Source organism: Pseudophryne corroboree, chromosome 6, assembly GCF_028390025.1.
Source record: "Pseudophryne corroboree isolate aPseCor3 chromosome 6, aPseCor3.hap2, whole genome shotgun sequence".
NCBI classification, from domain to species: domain Eukaryota; kingdom Metazoa; phylum Chordata; class Amphibia; order Anura; family Myobatrachidae; genus Pseudophryne; species Pseudophryne corroboree.
Window position 1 is genome coordinate 652,898,281 of NC_086449.1, and position 12,193 is coordinate 652,910,473.

A 12,193-nucleotide genomic window follows, 5' to 3' on the forward strand; every position below is an offset into this window, starting at 1 on the left:
TATAAACACTCAAAACATACCTTTTCACCAAAGTGTTCCATCCTTCCTAAATCTCCACTCTTTCCTCATTCCATGGTCTTTTCTTCTGCTTAGATCACCCTCCACTTGTTCACCCATCCCCTCATCATGTAAGCTCTCATTAGCTGGACCATCCATCCACTTGTTCATCCCAAATACTATCTTTGCTTCCAATGCTCCTTGTTTCCTTGTTCCATTCAGGAACTTTGACAGTGTGTGCTCACCTTTCATTGTGTAAAGTATCACTAATCAATGAACTGCTTCCACTTCCAGTTACTAAACTTCTCATGTCTATCTGTATATAGTGCTTTGTGTTGTTCTGATGTTATTGTCAGATTAAATTTACTTTACTACTGATATATATATTTTCACTGTTACCTACTAGATATATATATTGCTTATACAGAACCGTTTAAAGTTTACACCTTAAAAATAAATTATAATAATAAATGTACTCCAATTTGTTTACTTTATTAAAATGTATGTTTTTACTCAAATAAATAATGCAGGAACCAAAGTTGAAATTAATTTACCCCCTTCTGTAAAAAGAAAAAGTGGCTCTGTAGATATGCCCCCAGACTGCTAACAGCTAGCTTCACTCATATTCATTTACTGTATGTCATGTCTAGAGGTCAATGGAAACATTCACTATTCATTCAGAAGCTAATTAGAGTACATCCTCTGGGCACCACTGGATGAAGGGGCAGAGAAGAGTGATATAATATTTCCCTCCCCAACTACACAAAAAAAAAGTTCTGCAATATGATAGGCTGTAAAAGAGCCTTGACACCCTCATCCTGACTCATACTGGTGAAAAGGTATCTTCATTTCAAAGAGTCCTTCTGATCGGCATCCAACAAACCAACTATAGTGCAAAAAAAAAAAAGAGCCAATACTTTGTGTATACATTAATTGTGTCACTTCCTTAAATCTATTGTGCATTCTATTCATGTTTTAATAAATTTAGTAATCCGGAATCTGTGCTGCTGTCATCAGAGATGGTGATTGAAAGAAAAAGCTTGTAGTTGACATCGCTTCACTTACCATAGGGCACTATACTTACAACATCTGCAATCAGTATGTTGTTACATTCAAAATCTATTTATTAGAATATATGGGGTAAATTTACTAAGGTGGGATTTTTTTTTAGAACTGGTGATATTGCTTATAGCAACCAATCAGATTCTACTTAACATTTATCTAGCTGCTTCTAGAAGATAATAGATATAATCTGATTGGTTGCTTTGGGCAACATCACCAGTTCAAAAAAACTCCTACACTAATAAATGTACACCTATTACTAGTAGAAATGTAAATGAACACATTATTTTACCAGTAATCAACATCATTGATATACTGTAAGATACTCATTTAATTACAGCAATAAATAAGAGGCAAAGCAAAATATTTATTAATGTGCTGTATTTTGGGCAGGATTAGAATAACTGCATTTCTCTGGAAATTTACCCTCTAAAGAATAGGGAAGTTATAGCAGTAAAATGGGTTAAAACACGCTGTGCTGTTAACTTTCAGTGATCTGTAGTTGCTTCAGAAATCCCAAAACACTGCGAACTACATGTATAGTAAGGAGAAAAAGTATTTGTATTTATTTAATTTTATTCTAAATGTTGTAGGAGGTATACGGTAGGTAGCAAAGACAACAAGAACTGAAGATGACATATTTGTGTTGTAAACATATTATTGAGAGATTTGGAGGATTACTAACATTTTGATCCAATGTTAGAAGGGGATCCATTCAATTTGCTGTCTGTCAAGATTCTGGCTGTCAGGATACCAACACCAGAATCCCGCCAGTCGACAATACCGCCAGCTGGAATCCCGGCAAAACAGGACTATTCCCCCTCCCGACAGCCGGGATCTAGACTGGATCCCCTAAGGAAGTCTTAACAACATTAAAATAATTAGCATAAGGCTTGATAAATGTGCAATAAAAGTGTATATTTAACATAGAAAAATCCTAGCATATTCAGAAAAACAGATGCCAGATGTTAATGCAGTTGCATGGAACCTGTCAGCTCACTCATGACAAGCATCTCCCTCTGCATGGTGCATTGAGGCCAGAAACATGAGGACATATCTGTTAACATTCCCTTTTACTGAAACTTGGGTTCAAACAGATTTTATAAAATGTTTCCTCTATCTTCTACCCTTTGTTGAAGAAACTTTCAAGTGACGGACTCCTTTATCCACATTTGTTTGGAATCCCCGGTTTTGCAGAGATTCTAGTCTGGGGTACATGCTTTTGTTGTTTCCCATATGGGTTCTCCTATTTCAACCTATTTTAAATATGTCTTACTGCACTACCCCTTCCAGACATACCTAATCATGTCAATTCTACCACTTTCAGACAGAAATGTTTAAAAATCCCAGCTCTTACCTGCCATTTGAGCGCTGGGTCATTTTGCCGGTCCCTGCCTGACCCCCCTTTCACACAGACAAGCAAATTACCAGTAGAAGAATTTCTACATGGTAATTTGCAGATCAACATGGGTATTTCTTCTGCGTGTAAGAGTCAACACAGGTCAAAATTGCTGGGTGTTCGTCCCTAGTAAATTCCTGGGTCGAAGTCCCGGGAATTTCAAACCAGGTTGACCCTTTCACACACAAAAAATGATTCTCACAATGGCGCATATCACCAAATGAAATACTTTCCTCATAGATTTTTTTTGATAAATAATGGAATCCAATTTCTTATATCAAAGAATGGCGAGGTTCTCAATCGTACATCATAAGAAAATCCACTTGAAACTTCCAGAGTGTTTCCCAATCTCAAAGATAAAAGCAAAAAAGAATCTAGTGCAATATTGTCTGACAGACAAGACAAAATTGATTTTAATACATCAGACTCACAATAACATTGAAATAAAACAGCATGTCACCACATATAGTGGTAGGGGATCACAAAAGCTCAGGGTTCCACTTCATTACCCGTCCCAAGATGGAATAAGGGATTGGAGACTGACGGCCCAGGATTCCTTCAACTCCTCAGGTAAGTATTGGACAGAAAAGAGCTCTCCCTTTGGATATTCTCACCAGCAGCCTGAAGCTTTTCGGACACCAAGTCCTTCGTCTGACGAAGTGGCTCACTCTGGAAAAAAGAATAATAAACCCCAGAACTTCGTAGTGAGTACAACCTTATATATACTGATGGGTATTTGCTTAAATAAAAATGTCAAAAGTGGTAAAAAAAATTCACATCACAGGTAAATGGCTTTCTGGAAGTTCCCCACACACATTCCTAATTTCATTAATTAGGTATATTATGTAGCCTAACAGGTGACCAAAAGGATTGCAGCAATTAAAATCAATATACAGTAGTACAGTACTACAAGAATATACTATACAATCAAGTTAATTAAGTTCACTAATACATGATTTGCTGCTAGAGAGCACTAAAGACTCATAATCCTGAGCTATGCAATCATTATAAATGCAGTGTTCTGGAAAAAGAAGTAATATTCATAATTATATTCATACAAAATACGTACTCAATTAAATGTTAACACAGAAACAAGGTTTTAGTGAAAATAGCATTACACGCCTGTCTGTAATGTCAGTCTATTCATGTAGTTATTTGAAACTGCTTAGGGAAACTGCAACAATTTTAGAATGTCAAGGATTCACCGGGGGCATTACAGTTTTTTGAGGCATGAAGCTAATACATAGTTGTCTCATTACTGTCACTAGATCAGAGTTATTTCATAGGTGACAATACATCATAACTCAAAGTAAGATATGGTAACAAATGACCTCTGAAAAGTCAGACGCTGAACTGATTTTTTACCTTTTTAGCATAAGAGTGACATTACCAAGACACAAGATAAAGCTTGAGCTTTCACTGTGCTAAGTGTCTGCATAGTAAACCTTAATAAGTGTTAAGATTGTGGGCACCTCTACAAATTGAACTTCACAATGTTCTGTTTTGGCATTAACAAGTTTCAAGCACCATAACACATAACACATAACAAATAATCAGACAAGATGGTGTATTTAGGCCTTTATTTTGTGTATCTAAAGAAAAGTATTTTCAGTAATGGAAAAGTTTTCTATCAGCTTGGCTTGTTAGTGATTCATTTATAAATCACAATAATGTGCCCTGTAAAGCATTTCACAGTATAATCAGTGTGTCTACATGGATCTTCTAGTACATTGCAAACTGTACCCCAAGATAAAATGTGATGGGGTTCAGGATTCTGAAACTGATGAGATTTTGGAGAGTGATCAGTCAAATTTTACCACTTAATTGACTAATATTTTCTCCAAAAACCGCTCAGAAATTGTCAGGGTTTTCTTTTTGTTATGATTGACTTAGGTTAAGAACATTTATTTAAAGTATGTCCAATACTGTTTAATTTAAAAAAAGGACAAAATCAGTACAAACATCAGTGATCGGAACATCGTGACCATCGATGGTTGAAATCATTGCGACTTCAGTTTCCAGGCACCTGATACTCTCTGCAGCCTTGTGGGCTCTACAGTTAAGGTGAGGGCAGTTTTTGTACATTTCACTAGCAACTGCTAATGTCTGCAGGCACTGGGTGGCAAGTGCTGCCGGGCTGACCAATTAGCAGTGATCGGCATTATGGCAGCAACTGGGGGTGGAGGGAACTAGGAAGCACAGGGACCAGACAGAGGTCCACCTGAGAATGGAAACTGCAGGAAGTTTCTCCTCCTGCAGCTGCACAGTGAACTTTCTTGCAGATCACATCAGATGCAACCATGTCAGGGAAAGCACAGCCTGGTGTGGTCGCATCTGATGAGACAATGCCAGCCAAGTGGTTAAAGCATCAATATTAAGTAAGGCACAACTAGGTTGGTTTGCCTTCATAAAAAGATATCAGCACACATACTTAATAGAAACATACTAGGATTTGTCTGTGCTCTAAAATCTAATTTTCTCAGAGCTGAAACATGCACTGTCATTACACTTGACTTGCTACTCTTAACATTCAACTTAAGCTTGACCTTCCAACTCTCCACTCAATTATTTAAAATTCTAGGACTCTGTATCCTTCTCCCTTTATAAAGGATATGGATAAAACAGAAGCACCTACATAGTTGTTGAGGTTAAAAAAAGACAAATTGTTTTCCGCTAGGAATTTTTCTAATCCATTTTTAAACTTATTGATTGTGTCCATCATTACTAAATTCTCTGGCAAAGAATTCCAAATCCTTACCACTCTTACTGTGAAGAACCCTTTTCTCCATTGTGTATGAAATTTCTTTCTTCTAACCTCAGAGGGTGTCCTTGTGTCCTATGTAGTGTTTTTTTTTATAAAGAAATCATTTGATAAATCCTTGTATTGTCCCTTAATGTATTTATAAATATTAACAATGTCCCCTCTCAGTCGCCTCTTTTCCAGTGTAAACATACTGTATCTCACTTTTTAAGTCTTTCCTCATAATCCAGTGCCTCTAACCCCTTAACCAGTTTAGTGGCTCACCTCTGAACCCTTTCGAGTTCCAAAATATACTCTCCTTTGTTTTTCGTTTTCAAATTTTAGCTGCTCTGATTTCTTTTTTGCATTTTTTGTTACATTCCTTGTAGAACTGGAATGATTCCTCCATCCCGTTAGACTTAAATGCTTTGAAAGCACACCTTTTCTTATCAATTTGGTCCTTAACCTTCTTATTAAGCCACATCTGTTTGAATTTACTACTCCTGGTTTTGTTTACTTTGGGAATATACAAGTTACTGTACTTATTGAGCGCAGTTGTAAAAACATCCCACATTTCAGCCGTATTCTTACCATGAATTTCCCAATTGATGTCCTTTACTGCATGTTTCAGCAATATGAAATTAGCTTTTCTAAAGTTAAAAGTCTTAGTTAGACCCTTACTGTATATTGTTGTTCTTGGAAGCTGATATCAAATGTCATCATATTGTGATCACATAATCTAATGTCTCTCCTACTTTAGTATTTGATATTATTTCCTCAGTATTAGTTAGTACTAGGTCCAGTAAAGTCCTATGCCTAGTTGGTTCCTTGAGTACCTGGGACAAGTAATGATCTTTAAGAACCTGTTACCCCTAGCTGTATTTACTGTTTCAGTGTTCCAATTTATGTCTGGGTAATTAAAGTTCCCTACAATGACATCTCCCATTCCTGCAGTTTTTTTTATTTGCTACAAGAGTTGTAATTCATCAGATACACTAATATCTGGTGGTTTATAGCATGTCCCTATTAAAAGTTTTTTTTGTATCTTTACCCCCACTCGAAATCTCAATCCATAATGACTCCACGTTATCTCCAGTCCCCTCATAAATGAACTCCTTTAAATACGGTTTTAAGAATGGTATAACATAAAGACAAAGACCCCCTCGCTTTTTATTAGTCCTATCTCTCCTGAAGAAGGTGTACCCCTCCATGTTTACCGCCCAATCATGAGAATTGTCCCACCATGTCTCTGTAATGCCTATTATATCATATTGGTCATTAAGTGCAATTATTTCTAATTCCCCCATTTTACTTGTTAGGTTTCTTGCATTTGCAATCATACATTAAGTTTAGTAATTCCCTGATCCGCAATTTCCTGATCTACACTTTATTCAGGTTTCAAGTGAGAATCAGAAGTAACAGCATGTTTACTAGAATTGTAAATTAGCCGCTATTGCTACCATATCTAAAAATACTTCCTACAAATTATTTTCATGCATGTTGTAAGTGTCCAGTTTGGTAAATTAAAGTTAATCCCCTTTCAGAAGATGGTACAGTTTATGCAGACACGTGATTTAGTTGTAGTGAAACAAAGCCTCAAACATACCTCCCAATTTGACAGAATGCTCTGCTCTTGACTTCCTTCTTAATTTGTGATTGCCATCACCTGTGGTAAAATACCTTTCTTATCCATTAACCTGGAAAAGCCCAGGAGTAGAGAATTTTGTCCCTCCTGGAAAGGGCCATCTTGGGAGTTATGCAATAGTGCCATTGCCTATTAATTTATTTTAGTAATTTTTCTTTGCACAAGTCAAATGTTATCATGTTATGACCAGCAATACCTATTTTTTTTACCATTATTAGTACATTTTATATAAGTTACAGTTGACAATATAAAGTCCAATAATGCTCTTTTTACACTACTGTACCTGTTGCAGTATTACATTTTCTACTCCAAGATGGTTATGATATTATAATTAGTGAATTGGTGGACAATTAAATAGTATGTGGTAGAGATTACACTAACTAAATTATAAAATTTGCAGTCATGCAAATCAAGTCTTGTGACAGAAAATGTATAGAATGGGAGGTCTGAGTTGCATGCAGAGGAATTTTGGAGCTCATAGTCATGGGTGGGAGGATGGGGGGGCTGTTTGATCCATATGTATGGAATTACACAATTTATGAAGGCAGTCCTGGCCATGCAAGCCAAATTTGGATAATATAAATAATCCTGTTGGAAACCAATAAGGTGCAATGTCCTGCTTCTATTAACATAGACAGCTGGTTATTACACAATGTATTACCATAAAGAGAAAATCTATGATCCTTTTTAACCTCTGTCACCTCATGATATAGTAACTGAGCAATACGAGCTTGATAAAGCTACAAAGCTGTAATTTTCACACAAACTTTATGGAAAACCCAATTTAATAATCCCAGCTGATTGCATGGACCATGGAGAAAACAACATGGAACAGCTAGTTCCTCCACATACTGGGGCTAATACAGAGTTGAATGCATGTATAAAGTGTATTCTTACTAGTGATGTGCACCGGACATTTTTAGGGTTTTGTGTTTTGGTTTTGGATTCGGTTCCGCGGCCGTGTTTTGGATTCAGACGCGTTTTTGCAAAACCTCCCTGAAATTTTTTTGTCGGATTCGCGTGTGTTTTGGATTCTTTTTTTTTTTACAAAAAACCCTAAAAAACAGATTAAATCATAGAATTTGGGGGTCATTTTGATCCCATAGTATTATTAACCTCAATAACAATAATTTACACTCATTTTCAGTCTATTCTGAACACCTCACACCTCACAATATTATTTTTAGTCCTAAAATTTGTACCGAGGTCGCTGGATGGCTATGCTAAGCAACACAAGTGGCCGACACAAACACCTGGCCCATCTAGGAGTGGCACTGCAGTGTCAGACAGGATGGCACTTCAAAAAAATTGTCCCCAAACAGCACATGATGCAAAGAAAAAAAGAGGCGCACTAAGGTCGCTGTATGACTAAGCTAAGCGACACAAGTGGCCGACACAAAGACCTGGCCCATCTAGGAGTGGCACTGCAGTGTCAGGCAGGATGGCACTTCAAAAAAATTGTCCCCAAACAGCACATGATGCAAAGAAAAATGAAAGAAAAAAGAGGTGCGAGATGTTATTGTCCTTGGGCCCTCCCACCCACCCTTATATTGTATAAACAGGACATGCACACTTTAACGAACCCATCATTTCAGCGACAGGGTCTGCCACACGACTGTGACTGAAATGATTGGTTGGTTTGGGCCCCCACCAAAATAAAGAAGCAATCAATCTCTCCTTGCACAAACTGGCTCTACAGAGGCAAGATGTCCACCTCATCATCATCCTCCGATTCCTCACCCCTTTCACTGTGTACATCCCCTTCCTCACAGATTATTAATTCGTCCCCACTGGAATCCACCATCTCTGGTCCCTGTGTACTTTCTGGAGGCAATTGCTGCTGGTGAATGTCTCCACGAAGGAATTGATTATAATTCATTTTGATGAACATCATCTTCTCCACATTTTCTGGAAGTAACCTCGTACGCCGATTGCTGACAAGGTGAGCGGCTGCACTAAACACTCTTTCGGAGTACACACTGGAGGGAGGGCAACTTAGGTAGAATAAAGCCAGTTTGTGCAAGGGCCTCCAAATTGCCTCTTTTTCCAGCCAGTATACGTACGGACTGTCTGACGTGCCTACTTGGATGCGGTCACTCATATAATCCTCCACCATTCTTTCAATGGTGAGAGAATCATATGCAGTGACAGTAGACGACATGTCAGTAATCGTTGGCAGGTCCTTCAGTCCGGACCAGATGTCAGCACTCGCTCCAGACTGCCCTGCATCACCGCCAGCGGGTGGGCTCGGAATTCTTAGCCTTTTCCTCGCACCCCCAGTTGCAGGAGAATGTGAAGGAGGAGCTGTTGACGGGTCACGTTCCGCTTGACTTGACAATTTTCTCACCAGCAGGTCTTTGAATCTCTGCAGACTAATGTCTGCCGGAAAGAGAGATACAATGTAGGTTTTAAATCTAGGATCGAGCACGGTCGCCAAAATGTAGTGCTCTGATTTCAACAGATTGACCACCCGTGAATCCTGGTTAAGCGAATTAAGGGCTCCATCCACAAGTCCCACATGCCTAGCGGATTCGCTCTGTTTTAGCTCCTCCTTCAATGTCTCCAGCTTCTTCTGCAAAAGCCTGATGAGGGGAATGATCTGACTCAGGCTGGCAGTGTCTGAACTGACTTCACGTGTGGCAAGTTCAAAGGGTTGCAGAACCTTGCACAACGTTGAAATCATTCTCCACTGCGCTTGAGTCAGGTGCATTCCCCCTCCTTTGCCTATATCGTGGGCAGATGTATAGGCTTGAATAGCCTTTTGCTGCTCCTCCATCCTCTAAAGCATATAGAGGGTTGAATTCCACCTCGTTACCACCTCTTGCTTCAGATGATGGCAGGGCAGGTTCAGGAATGTTTGGTGGTGCTCCAGTCTTCAGCATACGGTGGCTGAATGCCGAAAGTGGCCCGCAATTCTTCGGGCCACCGACAGCATCTCTTGCACGCCCCTGTCATTTTTTAAATAATTCTGCACCACCAAATTCAATGTATGTGCAAAACATGGGACGTGCTGGAATTTGCCCAGATGTAATGCACGCACAATATTGCTGGCGTTGTCCGATGTCACAAATCCCAAGGAGAGTCCAATTGGGGTAAGCCATTCTGCGATGATCTTCCTCAGTTTCCGTAAGAGTTTGTCAGCTGTGTGCCTCTTCTGGAAAGCGGTGATACAAACCGTAGCCTGCCTAGGAACGAGTTGGCATTTGCGAGATGCTGCTACTGGTACCGCCGCTGCTGTTCTTGCTGCGAGAGGCAAAACATCTACCCAGTGGGCTGTCACAGTCATATAGTCCTGAGTCTGCCCTACTCCACTTGTCCACATGTCCGTGTTTAAGTGGACATTGGGTACAACTGCATTTTTTAGGACACTGGTGACTCTTTTTCTGAGGTCTGTGTACATTTTCGGTATCGCCTGCCTAGAGAAATGGAACCTAGATGGTATTTGGTACCGGGGACACAGTACCTCAATCAAGTCTATAGTTGCCTCTGAATTAATGGTGGATACCGGAACCATGTTTCTCACCTCCCAGGCTGTCAAGGCCTGAGTTATCTGCTTTGCAGCAGGATGACTGCTGTGATATATCATCTTCCTCGCAAAGGACTGTTGGACAGTCAATTGCTTACTGGAAGTAGTACAAGTGGTCTTCCGACTTCCCCTCTGGGATAACGATCGACTCCCAGCAGCAACAACAGCAGCGCCAGCAGCAGTAGGCGTTACACTCAAGGATGCATCGGAGGAATCCCTGGCAGGAGAGGACTCGTCAGACTTGCCAGTGACATGGCCTGCAGGACTATTGGCTTTCCTGGGTAAGGAGGAAATTGACACTGAGGGAGTTGGTGGTGTGGTTTGCAGGAGCTTGGTTACAAGAGGAAGGGAATTAGTGGTCAGTGGACTGCTTCCGCTGTCAACCAAAGTTTTTGAACTTGTCACTGACTTATGATGAATGCCCTGCAGGTTACGTATAAGGGAGGATGTTCCGAGGTGGTTAACGTCCTTACCCCTACTTATTACAGCTTGACAAAGGCAACACACGGCTTGACACCTGTTGTCCGCATTTGTGTTGAAATAATTACACAACGAAGAGCTGATTTTTTTTGTATTTTGACCAGGCATGTCAATGGCCATATTCGTCCCACAGAAATCAGGTGTCTCCCCGGGTGCCTGATTTAAACAAACCACCTCACCGTCAGAATCCTCCTTGTCAATTTCCTCCCCAGCACCAGCAACACCCATATCCTCATCCTGGTGTACTTCAACAGTGACATCTTCAATTTGACAATCAGGAACTGGACTGCGGGTGCTCCTTCCAGCACTTGCAGGGGGCGTGCAAATGGTGGAAGGCGCAAGCTCTTCCCGTCCAGTGTTGGGAAGGTCAGGCATCGCAACCGACACAATAGGACTCTCCTTGGGGATTTGTGATTGATAAGAACGCACAGTTCTTTGCTGTGCTTTTGCCAGCTTAAGTCTTTTCATTTTTCTAGCGAGAGGATGAGTGCTTCCATCCTCATGTGAATCTGAACCCCTAGCCATGAACATAGGCCAGGGCCTCAGCCGTTCCTTGCCACTCCGTGTCGTAAATGGCATATTGGCAAGTTTACGCTTCTCATCAGACGCTTTCAATTTAGATTTTTGGGTCATTTTACTGAACTTTTGTTTTTTGGATTTACATGCTCTCTACTATGACATTGGGCATCGGCCTTGGCAGACAACGTTGATGGCATTTCATTGTCTCGGCCATGACTAGTGGCAGCAGCTTCAGCACAAGGTGGAAGTGGATCTTGATCTTTCCCTATTTTAACCTCCACATTTTTGTTCTCCATTTTTTAATGTGTGGAATTATATGCCAGTATCAATGCAATGGCCTACTACTATATATACTGCGCACAACTGAAATGCACCACAGGTATAGAATGTAGATGGAAAGTATACTTGACCACACAGAGGTAGGTACAGCAGTGGCCTACCGTACCGTATTGCTATATATACTGGTGGTCACTGTCAGCAAACTGCAAAACTAAAATGCACCACAGGTATAGAATCTAGATGGATAGTATACTTGACGACACAGAGATAGGTACAGCAGTGGCCTTCCGTACCGTACTGCTATATATACTGGTGGTCACTGTGTCAGCAAACTGCACAACTGAAATGCACCACAGGTATAGAATCTAGATGGATAGTGTACTTGATGACACAGAGGTAGGTACAGCAGTGGCCTACCGTACCGTACTGCTATATATACTGGTGGTCACTGTCAGCAAACTGCAAAACTAAAATGCACCACAGGTATAGAATCTAGATGGATAGTATACTTGACGACACAGAGGTAGGTACAGCAGTGGCCTTCCG

The 12,193-nt window shown here is 40.2% G+C and overlaps 1 long non-coding RNA gene across 1 annotated transcript in view; it reads right to left on the minus strand.

Moving 5' to 3' along the window:
• Positions 1 to 2,886: 2,886 nt before the first annotated feature.
• Positions 2,887 to 12,193, minus strand: part of LOC134935554 (uncharacterized) — a 148,971-nt gene continuing 139,664 nt past the window's right edge. Inside the window, exon 3 of the long non-coding RNA XR_010180243.1 lies at positions 2,887 to 3,127. This is a non-coding gene — a long non-coding RNA (uncharacterized LOC134935554). The remainder of the gene's footprint in view (positions 3,128 to 12,193) is intronic.